The sequence below is a fragment of the Boleophthalmus pectinirostris genome, unplaced genomic scaffold (genome assembly GCF_026225935.1).
Source record: "Boleophthalmus pectinirostris isolate CB_2022bp ecotype Guang Dong unplaced genomic scaffold, ASM2622593v1 HiC_scaffold_18, whole genome shotgun sequence".
In the NCBI taxonomy this organism is placed as follows: domain Eukaryota; kingdom Metazoa; phylum Chordata; class Actinopteri; order Gobiiformes; family Gobiidae; genus Boleophthalmus; species Boleophthalmus pectinirostris.
The window spans coordinates 238,198-250,722 of NW_026571133.1; the positions used below are offsets into that span (position 1 = coordinate 238,198).

The 12,525-nt window shown below is 41.7% G+C and overlaps 1 protein-coding gene across 1 annotated transcript in view; it reads right to left on the reverse strand.

Annotated features, from left to right (window-relative positions):
• Positions 1-12,525, reverse strand: part of osbpl8 (oxysterol binding protein-like 8) — a 246,558-nt gene that overhangs the window by 52,924 nt on the left and 181,109 nt on the right.

Here is a 12,525-nt window from a genome sequence, read left to right on the forward strand (position 1 = left end):
GTTTTAGACCTGGTTTAGACCTTGTTTTCCGGGAATGAGTGGAATTACTGGGGAAAAAAAAAAGAAAAGATCGTAATCCATTTATTTTAACAAAGTAACTGTAATCCAATTACCACTCACTGAAACAGTAACTGTAACTGAATACAGTTACTCATAATTTGTACTCTGATTACATAACTCCGGTACATGTAATCTGTTACTCCCCAACACTGTCTATAAGTGCTAACACATTACATTTTTCAATCACCACTTTACCTTTTAATGTTATACTCGGCAAAAAAAACGACAACATATTAACGTTTTTAATAAGTTTCAACTTAAACAAGCACAATCAGAAATAGCGACAACGAGCCATGTACAGAATAGTTACCCTCTTTCTCCTGGGTTCTGATTCTCTGTTGTCCTGTTTTTTAGTTCTCTTGGTCTTGTTGCCTAAAATGGGCCTTCAACAAAACCAAGAGAACTAAAAAACAGGACAACAGAGAATCAGAACCCAGGAGAAAGGGGGGAACTATTCCGTACGTGGCTGGTGTTTCGGGAAAAACTACAGGGGATTTTCAGACAACATGAGCTTCCGGTCTATTTCAAACCTACGAACACTTTAAGACAGAAACTGGTCCAACCCAAAGGACAAAACACCGAGCCACAGACAAAACAATGTGGTCTACTCCATTCAGTGCGGTGAAGACTGACGTGACCGCGACACTGGAGAAACAAAACAGCCACTTCACAAGAGGATGAACCGACACAGACGAGAGAGCAACACAGGACCTCAGTCTGCTGTTCATCTCCAAATAAAAGCCTCAGGACACTCATTTGAGGACAGTGAGGTACAGATTTTAGCCAGAGAAAAGAATTGGTTTGAGAGCAGAATGAAAGAAGACATTATTGTTAAGAATGAGAATCATTCTATAAACAGAAATGGAGGAGTCAGACACCATCTATCTCCTATTTACAACTCCATCCTCAAACCTGAATCAAAACAAACAAGAGAACAACAGGTGTAGTCAGGTCAGGTCCAGAGGTGTGGAAGCTCCATTATGACCATGAATTGTTCTGTTAATTAGACCCCACACCCTGTACAGGTCAACAGGCCGAACTAACAAACAGAAACTGTAAACAAGTGTGCGTTAGTTTCAGTGTAGTTTCAGTGTAGTTAGCTCCTCCCTGCAGACAGATATAAGGAAGTGTCCACCAGCGTCTGACCAGAACTGAAGAAGCAGCTTGGATGAACTGTGAAACGTCTTCAACCAAAATAACTTCGGTCCGGTCGACAAACTGAATTTTCTCCTCGCTTTGGAAAGAGACTTTAATGGTTTGTCGCTATGGAGATACACAAGTTTAAAGGGCCCATCTCATGCAAAATAACTCTTTTCACATTGTATCTTCTGCACATATAGAAGCACAATTTGGGTTTTGGAACATCCATTACACAATAGTTCTGAAATCTTACTGATTTCTTGGAGACAGTCACAGACCAGGAACTATGAAAGTCCGACTATTGCTCCTCCCCTTGCCCGTCCTGAGAAAGCACAGGCTCCGCCCTCCAAACGTGACGTAGGCTCTGAGTGAGCCGCCCTTCCTCCGCCATCTCAGGGAGGGAGGGGGACACAGACGTGCACCCTGATAGAGGCAGGAATAAACTTTTATTCATCATGGAGATACAGCGCGTTCAGCCGCATGTGTTGGACCCAGAATCGGACGAGGAATTTGAGGAGCACGAAGCTCAAGCACCGCGTCCACATCAACTGAACACAGTGTTGGGAAGGTGACTTTTAAAATGTATTCCCCTACAGATTACAGATTACAGACCTCAAAATGTAGTTTGTAACGGAATCCATTAAATTACTTAAAGTGAGTAATGTAATCTGAATACTTTGGATTACTTGGTTTGCTGTTAAATCCTGTTTGAGACATAGATTAGACCTGGCTTTAGAAGGGTGGCAGAAATACGTTGCAATTTGTTAAAAAAAACAAAAACAAAACGCTGAATCAATCTAAAAACCACATGGGCGACAAATACAAGGCCCACACATCACTCTTAAAAGGTTAGAAAGCTCTGAATAGTTGATTTTGCATGAGAAGGGCCCTTTAATGCCATACTGTGGGATTTTCCAGACAAAGCAACAATATCTAAAAGCATGTAGAGGACCATCCTTCAGAAAAGTGACATAGTGCACTTTTAAATCCACTGTACGCATTAAAACTATAAGTCTGATGAGTATTTTTGTGCATTTTGACTCAGTTTCTCGTGAATCCTTCTCATCATTTGCGTCGTGAGTCTGTAGTAGAGGAGCTGTCTCCAAAGGTCGGGCTAAATGAAGAGGAAAATCTGGGCCAGTCGGCTACAATCTCATTACATAATATTACAGACCGAGCCGCTGTGAGGACTCGGGAATGAGCCAAAAGAACCACTGTCGGGATTAAACGGGAGCTAAATGCCATTAAACAGGATACACACATACAGATACTTTCCCCCTTTTATAAACTGGGCATAGCAGAGTTTATCGTCACGGCAACACCAGAAAAACTGCAAAATAATCTTGTTTTATACTTGCATTGTGATACTGTATTCTTATACTCTTGTTTTTAGCACATTTTGACCATAGAAAGAGTCCAGTGATGTTTTTTGGACAGGTGAAGCACAGACTTTTTATCAATGACGGAACAAAACAGGCAATATGCAAAGTGCAAACTGCAGGTTAATGGATTAATGAAAGCGTGAATTAAGTAATTTACAACTCCAAGTATGTATTTAACTAGGGACAACAATAAACGATGGTTAAAAACTAAAACAAAAACCAAAAAACAAAACCCTAATACATTAAAAAAGTTAATTTTGCATAATACATGTTCTTTAAAGGTGCATTGTGTAACTTTTCTGGTGGAGAGTGTCATCTGCATGTTTCTGTGGATATGTCATTGCTCTGCCTGGAATGTTCTGTCAGATCTGCGGAGAGGCGACCTCGCTCACAGTCAGAATTAGGGATGGGCACATGATTAGTCGACTAATCGGTAATTGATCATTAAGAATTTCATCGATCACGTTCATTTTTAATCGACAACCCGAATGTATGTTGTTGTGTGTAGTGTGAGGAGACGAGTCTGCGTCTGACACAAACACTGGAGTTGTGTCTCAGTCCCACATTAGTGAGTGTGTTTACAGCACCTCAGTGTCCCAGTTTCATCATGACGCATGTAAACACAGTATCTGAGTTATTGCAACATAAAGTGGAGTCACATGCGTCCAAAAGACAAAACACTTTTCAGTCTTTTCATCACAACAGAAGCCAAAATAAATAAAGTGCCCAACATAAATAAAGCGAGTGAAATGAGTTTATGCAAATGAGTCATGTGGTTTTAAGTTTCATTTCTGTAAAACGTAAACAAATGTGTCAAAGCTGCATTAACTCTTTCCCCCATGAAGACGACATTTGACGACCCCCCTGAACCCTTAATGACGACTTTTGACACCTCCGCTGTTTCACTAAAGACGAGATTTGACGACCTTTAGAAATGGCTCGGTTTTTCACATTTAAACAGAGACTGTGATCGGTGGGGGCCACTACAACCCACACTAGACTGACCAATAGGATTCAAGGATATGTTTTCGCCGATTTTTTCCGAAGTTAATCGAAGTAGTGACGATGGTAGCTTCCGGAAAAAACACAACACGAAACACGTGCAATGGAAAGATCGCGGCGCTGCGGCGCACAGTTTTAGAAATAATGAGGAGCGGACGTATTTTATGGATAAGTTTAGAGAAAGTGACTTTTATAGATTTCAAAGTGATGATGTTGAAGTTGATTATAAAGTGGAAAACAGCGATAGTGACGGACTTTCGGGGAGAAGGTGAGAATGCCGCTGATGCGTCTGTGTGGAGTCCTGCGATATCCCAACAAACTATCTGAGCTTTATACTCGATTATGAACCAAAATTGCCCTGAAATCTGGATGTTTGCCCAGGCAGTCCTTTAAAATATTTCAGTCTTTTTTTCCAAGATGCGATGTATAACAGAATCACTACAGAAACAAACTCTTATGTGGAGCTCTGCACATGAGAAAATAACCAAGATGACAAATACTGGACACACACACTGACGGGGAAAAGTTTTATTATTATTATATTATTATATTATAATAAGCTAAATTAGTTGAATAAGTTAAATGGAAAAAAAATTATTAGGTGCACACAGGTGAACAACAGGTAAAAACAGGTGCACACTTGGCTATACTGTATCTGGTGATATGAAATCTGTTTAAATACTTTGACAAAGTATATTTTTTATTTTTTTTATGAATATAGTACTCAGAACATGCAGATATCAGATGCTGAATGTAGTTTTTTGTTTTCGAGTTTGCACCTGACCAGGTAAACTCTCATTTTCAGTGAGCTGTTATAAACCTGTAAATGAGTTGAATCACATTTAAACATCCATAAATGAATAGTTCAGAGTCTAAGGTTTCCAGAGATACAAATATGTCTGTGTTACAATTAAGTTCATGAGTGTAAAAATCATTTATAATCACTCGTGGAAGTCTGTTTTCTTTTATGCAATTATGCTCTATGGGTAGAACTAGTAACATATGTATGGGTTGTTCCTAGTCGGCGTCCAGGGGGGAAAGAGTTAAACACATTATAATGTCAAACGGGCTGATGTGGCTCTAGAGTGTTTATGTTTTAGATTAGTAATAGTAATAATAATGATGATCATTTTAATATGAAAACGTTAATGATTAATCATTAATTCTCCCGACAATAGATTAAGAAAATTTAAACGAATGCCCATCTCTAGTCAGAACGCCTGTCTTTCTGAGTATTTTTGAGCTGTAATTTTATAAAGGTAAAGTTGTGCTGTTTAATGTCCCACTGTGGAATATTTTAGGCAGAGCAATGACATATCCAAAGATACAAGCAGGTGACGGACCCTCCACCAGAAAAGTTACACAATGCACCTTTAAATTTGTAGTGCACTGTAGTATACGGGGCAATAAGTGACAAACATTACAAGCAGAGAGTAGTGATGTAACAATATCCAAATCTCACAGTATGATATTTTCACGATTTACATCTCACGATATGATATTTATTGCGATATTTTATAGAGACTAATGAAATTGTGAATATGTGAAAGCTACTTTTTGCTCTTAAAATGCCTCGACAAGACTTAACTCGAAGAACTAAGACTTAAAAGTGTCAGAACTGTTATTTCTTCTTGTCGTCTGCACTGAAACGGAGCAAAGGATCATGGTCTATGTAGTTCCCTCTGTTTTTTTAGCTCTTGCTGCACCATAACAATGAATTTAAGCGAAGAAACTTGTGATTCGATATATTGTGATGGTCCACGATATTATTGAGAGACTTTTGACCATACGATTTCACCATATTTTGGTAGAGGCATTATTATATCCTGTGTCGCCTTATACAATTTACACTTATTTTACCACAGATTATGATAAACAGCAATTTGTAAATCAAGTCTGGGTCATTTGTTTATATGGCAACAACAATGTCTAGACCACAGGTGTCAAACATGCGGCCCGGGGGCCAGATTCGGCCTTCCAAGAACTTTAATCTGGCCCTCGGCTGATTTTCTACTAAAATATTTTAATTCTATTTTCTATTAAAATATTGTTAATTTTCTGTGGTGTTTATCACAGCAGTGTCTCTGTACGTGGCCCCTCCCACCAGAGCAGCACAAATGAAGACTTGTCTCTTTCCAAACGCTCTTAAAGGACGATCGTTTTGACTGTTGACCGTGACACCCTCATCAGAAAAATGTCCAACATGAGAAAAGTGGAGCCGAGTGCAGGATTTTACAACAAAAATTGACTTTTTCCTATTTCTACAAGTTAATTTTAACCAAGTTCATGTTAAAACATTGTGTTGAAATTGTATTTTTCTTAAAGTTTCAGGTTGTTCATAATATTATAATATTTTGTAAAAGAAAGAGTTCATCAATTAAAAAAGATTTCTGTAATAGATTTGTGTTTCTCTGCACAAATATTTGAATTTATTGTTATTTTTGGGGTTTATATGACATGAGTTTTCTGATCCGGCCCCTTTGGGATCAAAGTCGGTTGGATACGGCCCCCAGACCAAAATGAGTTTGACACCCCTGGTCTAGACAGAAAATAAAGATTTAAGAGGAGAACGGAGTGAAAAACAAGGCATCAGTCACAGGAGCAGAGGAGGAGGAGGAGGAGGAGGAGGAGGAGGAGGCGTGACCTTTGGGTGGCCTGGTTAATCCCGGTCGCCGTGGAGACCCTGACGGCTTTAATATTTGATGCTTCTCACCGCAGAGTCCAGCCTCACACACAACAGCGAAACGAAAGACCAAATCACAGGCTACGACGAAGAAGTCAACGGGTTTATTAAGAGTAAAAGAGCTTTATGTGAGATTTTAAGAGAGATTAAATAACTCGTGCCTCAAAACCTGAAGCTGTGGAGCTTCTGTCATCTCGTTTTTATTTGATAAGATTTTGTATTATTTGGATTTCATAGACGAGCCTAAATGTTTCAAACATAATGCACAGACTTTCATATAATATCACACATACAAACTGATTGTGCAGAGTCGAGTCTCAGGTCTGATCTGGTTCTGGTCTGGTTCCTGTTTTGTCCAGTTCATTAAGTTTAAGTTACACATTCCAAGACCAGACTGTGAAAAGTCAAGATTTTCAACAATGATGGTTCATGGTTATGAAAGTTAATTAAAAAAATTAACATTTTGAACATTTGATTTTTCACACTAAGTTCAGCCCAAAAACTACACACTGAAATCAACACAATCTGATCCTCCACACATCCTGGATCTTGTTCTTTGCTCTTAGTTCATTTAATAATTTTATAGATGTATCGGATCGGGACTCGGTATCGGCAGATACTCAAAATTTTTATGCAGACGATTATTTTCATTTTTATGCAGACGATACCATAATGTACAGTGTGGCATCTACTCCACTTGATGAACTTCAGCAGTTACAGTTTGCTTTTGACAAATTTCAAAGGAAACTCCAAGACTTAAAGCTTAAACCTTAAACGCTGACAAAACAAAATCAATGCCATTTTCAAAGTCAAAACACTCCCCTCAGATCTTCCTCAAATCTCTACTTTACAAGGTGCTCAAATTGAGATAGTATTGAGATACAAGTATTTAGGTCTTTGGATCGACAGCTCACTTTCACTCACATTTCACTTACAGCAATTATCTCAAAAACTGAGAGTGAAATTAGGTTTCTTTTTTAGGATCAGGCCCTGTCTTTCATTTGAGGCTCGGAAGAGACTTGTAGAAGCCACATTTATGTCGGTGTTGGACTGTGGTGATGTGGTTTATATGAACGCTTCTGCTCAGAGTCTGTGACTCTGGACACAGCTTATGGAGCCCTGAGGTTTATCACAGGTCAGAGTTCACACACCAGTGTGTTCTGTCTGCACGTGTGGCTGCACTTCCCGAGCCACACGGAGGCTCAAACACTTGTACCTGTTGGTCTATAAATGTTTTCTTGGTTTGCTCCCGTCTTATCTGCAGAAGCATTTAGTTCAGAAAAGTTCTGGGGCCTACAGCCTGCGATCACAGGATTTGTTTTTGTTGTCAGTTCCCAGAGTGAAGTCTGAGTTTGGCAAGAAGCTTTTCAATTTTATGCTCCTTCGGCATGGAACTTTTTACAAAATGATTTGACGTTAAAGGAGCTGGTTTCCTTAGACTCTTTTAAACAGATTTTAAAAAACAGAGCTCTGGAATCTTCTGGGTGTAACTGTTTTTAACTATCTTTGAATTTGTGTTGATTGTTCTGTTTTACTGAATGTTTTGTTTGTTTTTATATGTTTTGTGGCCTCTTGGCCAGGACGCTCTTGAAAAATAGATTTTTAATCTCAATGAGACATTTTCCTGGTCAAATAAAGGTTAAATAAATAAAATAAATAAAAAATCAAATGACTCGGACACAAAAAAATGTGATCAGGACGTCCCTAGTTTTTACATGTGGTTAGTGACGGCATCAGGAACAATGTTTAAAGAGTTTGAGGAAATATTTTAGATTTCACATATATGCACAATAAAAAAGCACACAAGATAAAAAAGTAGGCCAAAAAAACCCCCAAAAAAGCTCATATTAAAGCCTCCACCTCATGAACCCATTCAAACTGAACATTATAACTAAAAACATTTGATTCAAACATGGATTAAAACAATGAAACGTCCACAACTGCAGGATTATCAAACACGACCACGGGGAAAAACAAGCTCCCGGTGCGACGACACGACCACGGAAACGATTTGAGAGGAGGTCAGATCCAGAAGCAGATACACGTCTCCGGTCACAGAAAGAACAAACCAAATATAAACAGGGACAGAAGCGGAGGTCGAGTCCTCGGTGTGACGACGGAGAGAGGACGGAAAATTACACAACCGTTTTGAGAATGATGGAAATTTTGTATTATCTAACCGGCTCTTCTGCTTCGAACTGTTACTAACCCCAAAAAATGTACTAAAAATCTGCTGTGTACTGCCTCCATCCGCTTTTTATTCCACGTTTTATTGTTTGATCATCAGGAAGTGCGCGTTAGCATTACCTCAGAACTCCGCTCTGCTCTCTGAAGAACGTGAAAAGCTTTTATAAACTCGACGCTCTGAATCCACAAGGGAAGTGAGGAAGAACTCTGGACCACCGCAAACCGTTTTGTTACTGTGGTGACGCTGACAGCAACTAGCATGCTACCGCGCACTTCCTAATTATCGGACAAAAAAACGCTTCGTAAAGAGGCGCAGACAGAACACAGCAGGTAGATTTCGAGGTCGAGGGGCTTTAACTTCTGCAAATCGTAAATAATATTCTGCGGATTTGTACGTAAGTGAGTTTAAAGTGAAGTCAGATCAGAGTCTCCTGGTTCCTCTGGTCCCTGAACGCACCACAACAACAACACACACACACACACACACACACACACACACACACACACACACAGGCCATCTGCTCTCACTCCACTCATCCACTCATCGCCACGACAACCGAGGACAAAATACTCCAGAGTCACTCACAACAGAGAGAGAGAGAGAAAGAGAGAGACAGAGAGAGAGGGACACAGGAGAGAGGGAGACAGAAAGAGACAGAAAGAGAGAGGGACAGAGAGAGAAGAGGGAAAAAGGGACAGAGAGAGCAGCAGAGAGGGATAGAGAGAGAGAGAGAGGGACACAGGGAGAGAAAGAGAGAGACAGAAAGAGTGAGAGGCAGAGAGAGAGAGACAGAAGACAGAAGAGAGAAAGAGAGAGGGACACAGAGAGAGAGAATGACAGAGAGAGCAAGAGAGAGACAGAAAGAGAGGGACAGAGAGAGAGAGAGATAGGGAGGGAGGGAAAAAAAGGGGGCAGACAGAGAGGGGGACAGAGAGAGCAAGAGAGAGACAGACAGAGAAGAGAGAGGCACACAGAGAGAGAGAAGCAGCGAGTCAGAAAAGAGGGACAGAGAGAGAGAAAGAGAGAGGGACAGAGAGAGAGGGATACAGAGAACAAGAAAGAGAGAGCAAAAGAGAGACAGAAAGAGAGAGGGACAGAGAGAGAAAGAGGGAGAAAGGGACAGAGAGAGCAGCAGAGAGGGATAGAGAGAGAGAGAGGGACACAGGGAGAGAAAGAGAGAGACAGAAAGAGTGAGAGGCAGAGAGAGAGAGAGACAGAGAAAGAGAAAGAGAGAAGGACACAGAGAGAGAGAATGACAGAGAGAGCAAGAGAGGGACAGAGAGAGGAAGAGAGAGACAGAAGAGAGAAGAGAGAAGGCCGGAGAGAGTGAGAGGCAGAGAGAGTGGGACACAGAGAGAGGAAGAGAGGGACAGAAAAGAGAAAGAGAGAAGGACACAGAGAGAGAGAATGACAGAGAGAGCAAGAGAGGGACAGAGAGAGGAAGAGAGGGACAGAAAGAGAAAGAGAGAAGGCCGGAGAGAGTGAGAGACAGAAAGAGAGGGACAGAGAGAGAGAGAGAGAGATAGGGAGGGAGAAAAAAGGGGGCAGACAGAGAGGGAGACAGAGAGAGCAAGAGAGAGACAGACAGAGAAAGAGAGAGGCACACAGAGAGAGAAGCAGCGAGTCAGAAAAAGAGGGACAGAGAGAGAGAGCGGGAGAGAGACAGGGAAAGAGGGACAGAGAGAGAGAAAGAGAGAGGGACACAGAGAGAGAAGGATACAGAGAACAAGAAAGAGAGAGCAAAAGAGAGACAGAAAGAGAGAGGGACAGAGAGAGAAAGAGGGAGAAAGGGACAGAGAGAGCAGCAGAGAGGGATAGAGAGAGAGAGAGGGACACAGGGAGAGAAAGAGAGAGACAGAAAGAGTGAGAGGCAGAGAGAGAGAGACAGACAGAAAGAGAAAGAGAGAGGGACACAGAGAGAGAGAATGACAGAGAGAGCAAGAGATGGACAGAGAGAGCAAGAGAGAGACAGAAAGAGAAAGAGAGAAGGCCGGAGAGAGTGAGAGGCAGAGAGAGTGGGACACAGAGAGAGTAAGAGAGAGACAGAAAGAGAGGGACAGAGGAGAGAGAGAGAGAGAGAGAGAGAGAGAGAGGGAGGGAGAAAAAAGGGGGCAGACAGAGAGGGGGACAGAGAGAGAAAGAGAGAGACAGACAGAGAGAAGGAAAGAGAAAGAGAGGGACAGCGAGAGAGAGGGGAGACAGAGAGAGTGGGAGGGAGACAGAAAGAGAAAGAGAGAGACAGAGGGAGTGAGAGGCAGAAAGAGAGAGGGACAGAAAGAGAGAGACGGACAGAGAAAGAGAGAGGCACACAGAGAGAGAAGCAGCGAGTCAGAAAAAGAGGGACAGAGAGAGAGAGAGGGAGACAGAGAAAGAGGGAGAGAGACAGAGAAAGAGGGACAGAGAAAGAGAAAGAGAGAGGGACAGAGAGAGAGAGGGATACAGAGAACAAGAAAGAGAGAGCAAAAGAGAGACAGAAAGAGAGGGAGGGAGAGAGAGAGAGACAGGGAGGGAGAAAAAGAGGGACAGAAAGAGAAGTAGAGGGGGAGAGAGAAAAAGCGAAAGGAGAGAGAGAGAAAGGGGAAGACAGAGAGAGGATACAGAGAGAGAAGACAGCAAGAGAGAGAAAGAAAGAGAAAGAGAGGTGAGAGAAAGAGGGACAGAGAGAGCAAGAGCGAAACAGAAAGAGAGAGGGACAGAGAGACAGAGAAAGAGAGAGAGCGAGAGAGAAACAGAAAGAGTAAGAGAGAGGGACAGAGAGAGAAAGGGGAAGACAGAGAGAGTGGGAGAGAGACAGGGAAAGAGAGGGACAGAGAGAGCCAGTGTGAGACAGAAAGAGAGAGAGAAAAACGGAGGAGAGAAAAAGAGAGGGACAGAGAGAGAGAGGAGGAGAGACAGAGAGAGAAAGGGGAAGACAGAGAGAGCAGCAGAGGGGGAGAGAGAAAGAAGGATAAAAAGGGTGAGAGAGCGAAAGAGAAAGAGAAGACAGCAAGAGAAAGAAAGAGAAAGACAGAGAGAGAGAGAAAAAGAGAGAAAGAAGAGCAGAGGGAGAGAGAGGACGAGCGCGAGAGTGTCTAACGTCCCACTGCGGAACATTCCGGGCAGAGCAGTGACGTATCCATAGAAACAAGACGGCGACAGACCAACCAACAAAAGAAAAGTTACACAGTGCAGCTTTAAACGACTAAAGAAGAAGTTCATTTTTTTTCGTTCTATAACAAACGATTGAACCGCCGCAGGCACCGCGACGGAGTTTATTTCAGGTGGAAAGTTCCGCAGTGGTGCTTTATAATCCGAGCAGGTTCCCGGTTTGCGTTCAGAACATGAGCCTCTGTAATATTTATAACGTCTCCCACAGTTTCTCTTCACACGTCTCCTTCTGTTTTTATTTATTTCTCTTTAAAGGGACAGAAGGTCTGAGCTCTGCCGGACTCACGTCTCCGACCAAAACGACAACACTAAACACAAAAGTTAAACGTCTGAAAAATTGACTCGAGTGTAACTTTTTGTCCGTGGGTCCGTCACCTGCTTCTGTCCGGAATGTTCCACAGTGTGACTTTAAACAGCTCTACTTTACGTTTATTCAATTACAGCTGGTTTTAAAGCTCAAAAAATACCCAGAAATACAAACGTTCTGACTGTGAGCGGGGTCGGCTCTCCACAGATCTGACCTGTAACCTGCTCTGGTTCGGTCTACGTGAAGATAGAAAGGTTTAATGCCGCACTGTGGAACATTCCAGACAGTGGTGTAGTGGGGATTATCAATACAAATATAAAGTTTAACTAAAATGATGCAGAATCATGTTGTTAACGTTAACATCGTTTATAATCAAATATAAATCATAAACTACAACACATGAACAAGGACTGAACCAGAACTAAACCAGGACTAAACCAGGATTAAACCAGGACTGAACCAGGACTAAACCAGGATTAAACCAGGACTAAACCAGGATTAAACAAGGACTGAACCAGAACTAAACCAGGACTAAACCAGGATTAAACCAGGACTGAACCAGAACTAAACCAGGACTAAACCAGGACTAAACCAGAACTAAACCAGGACTACACAA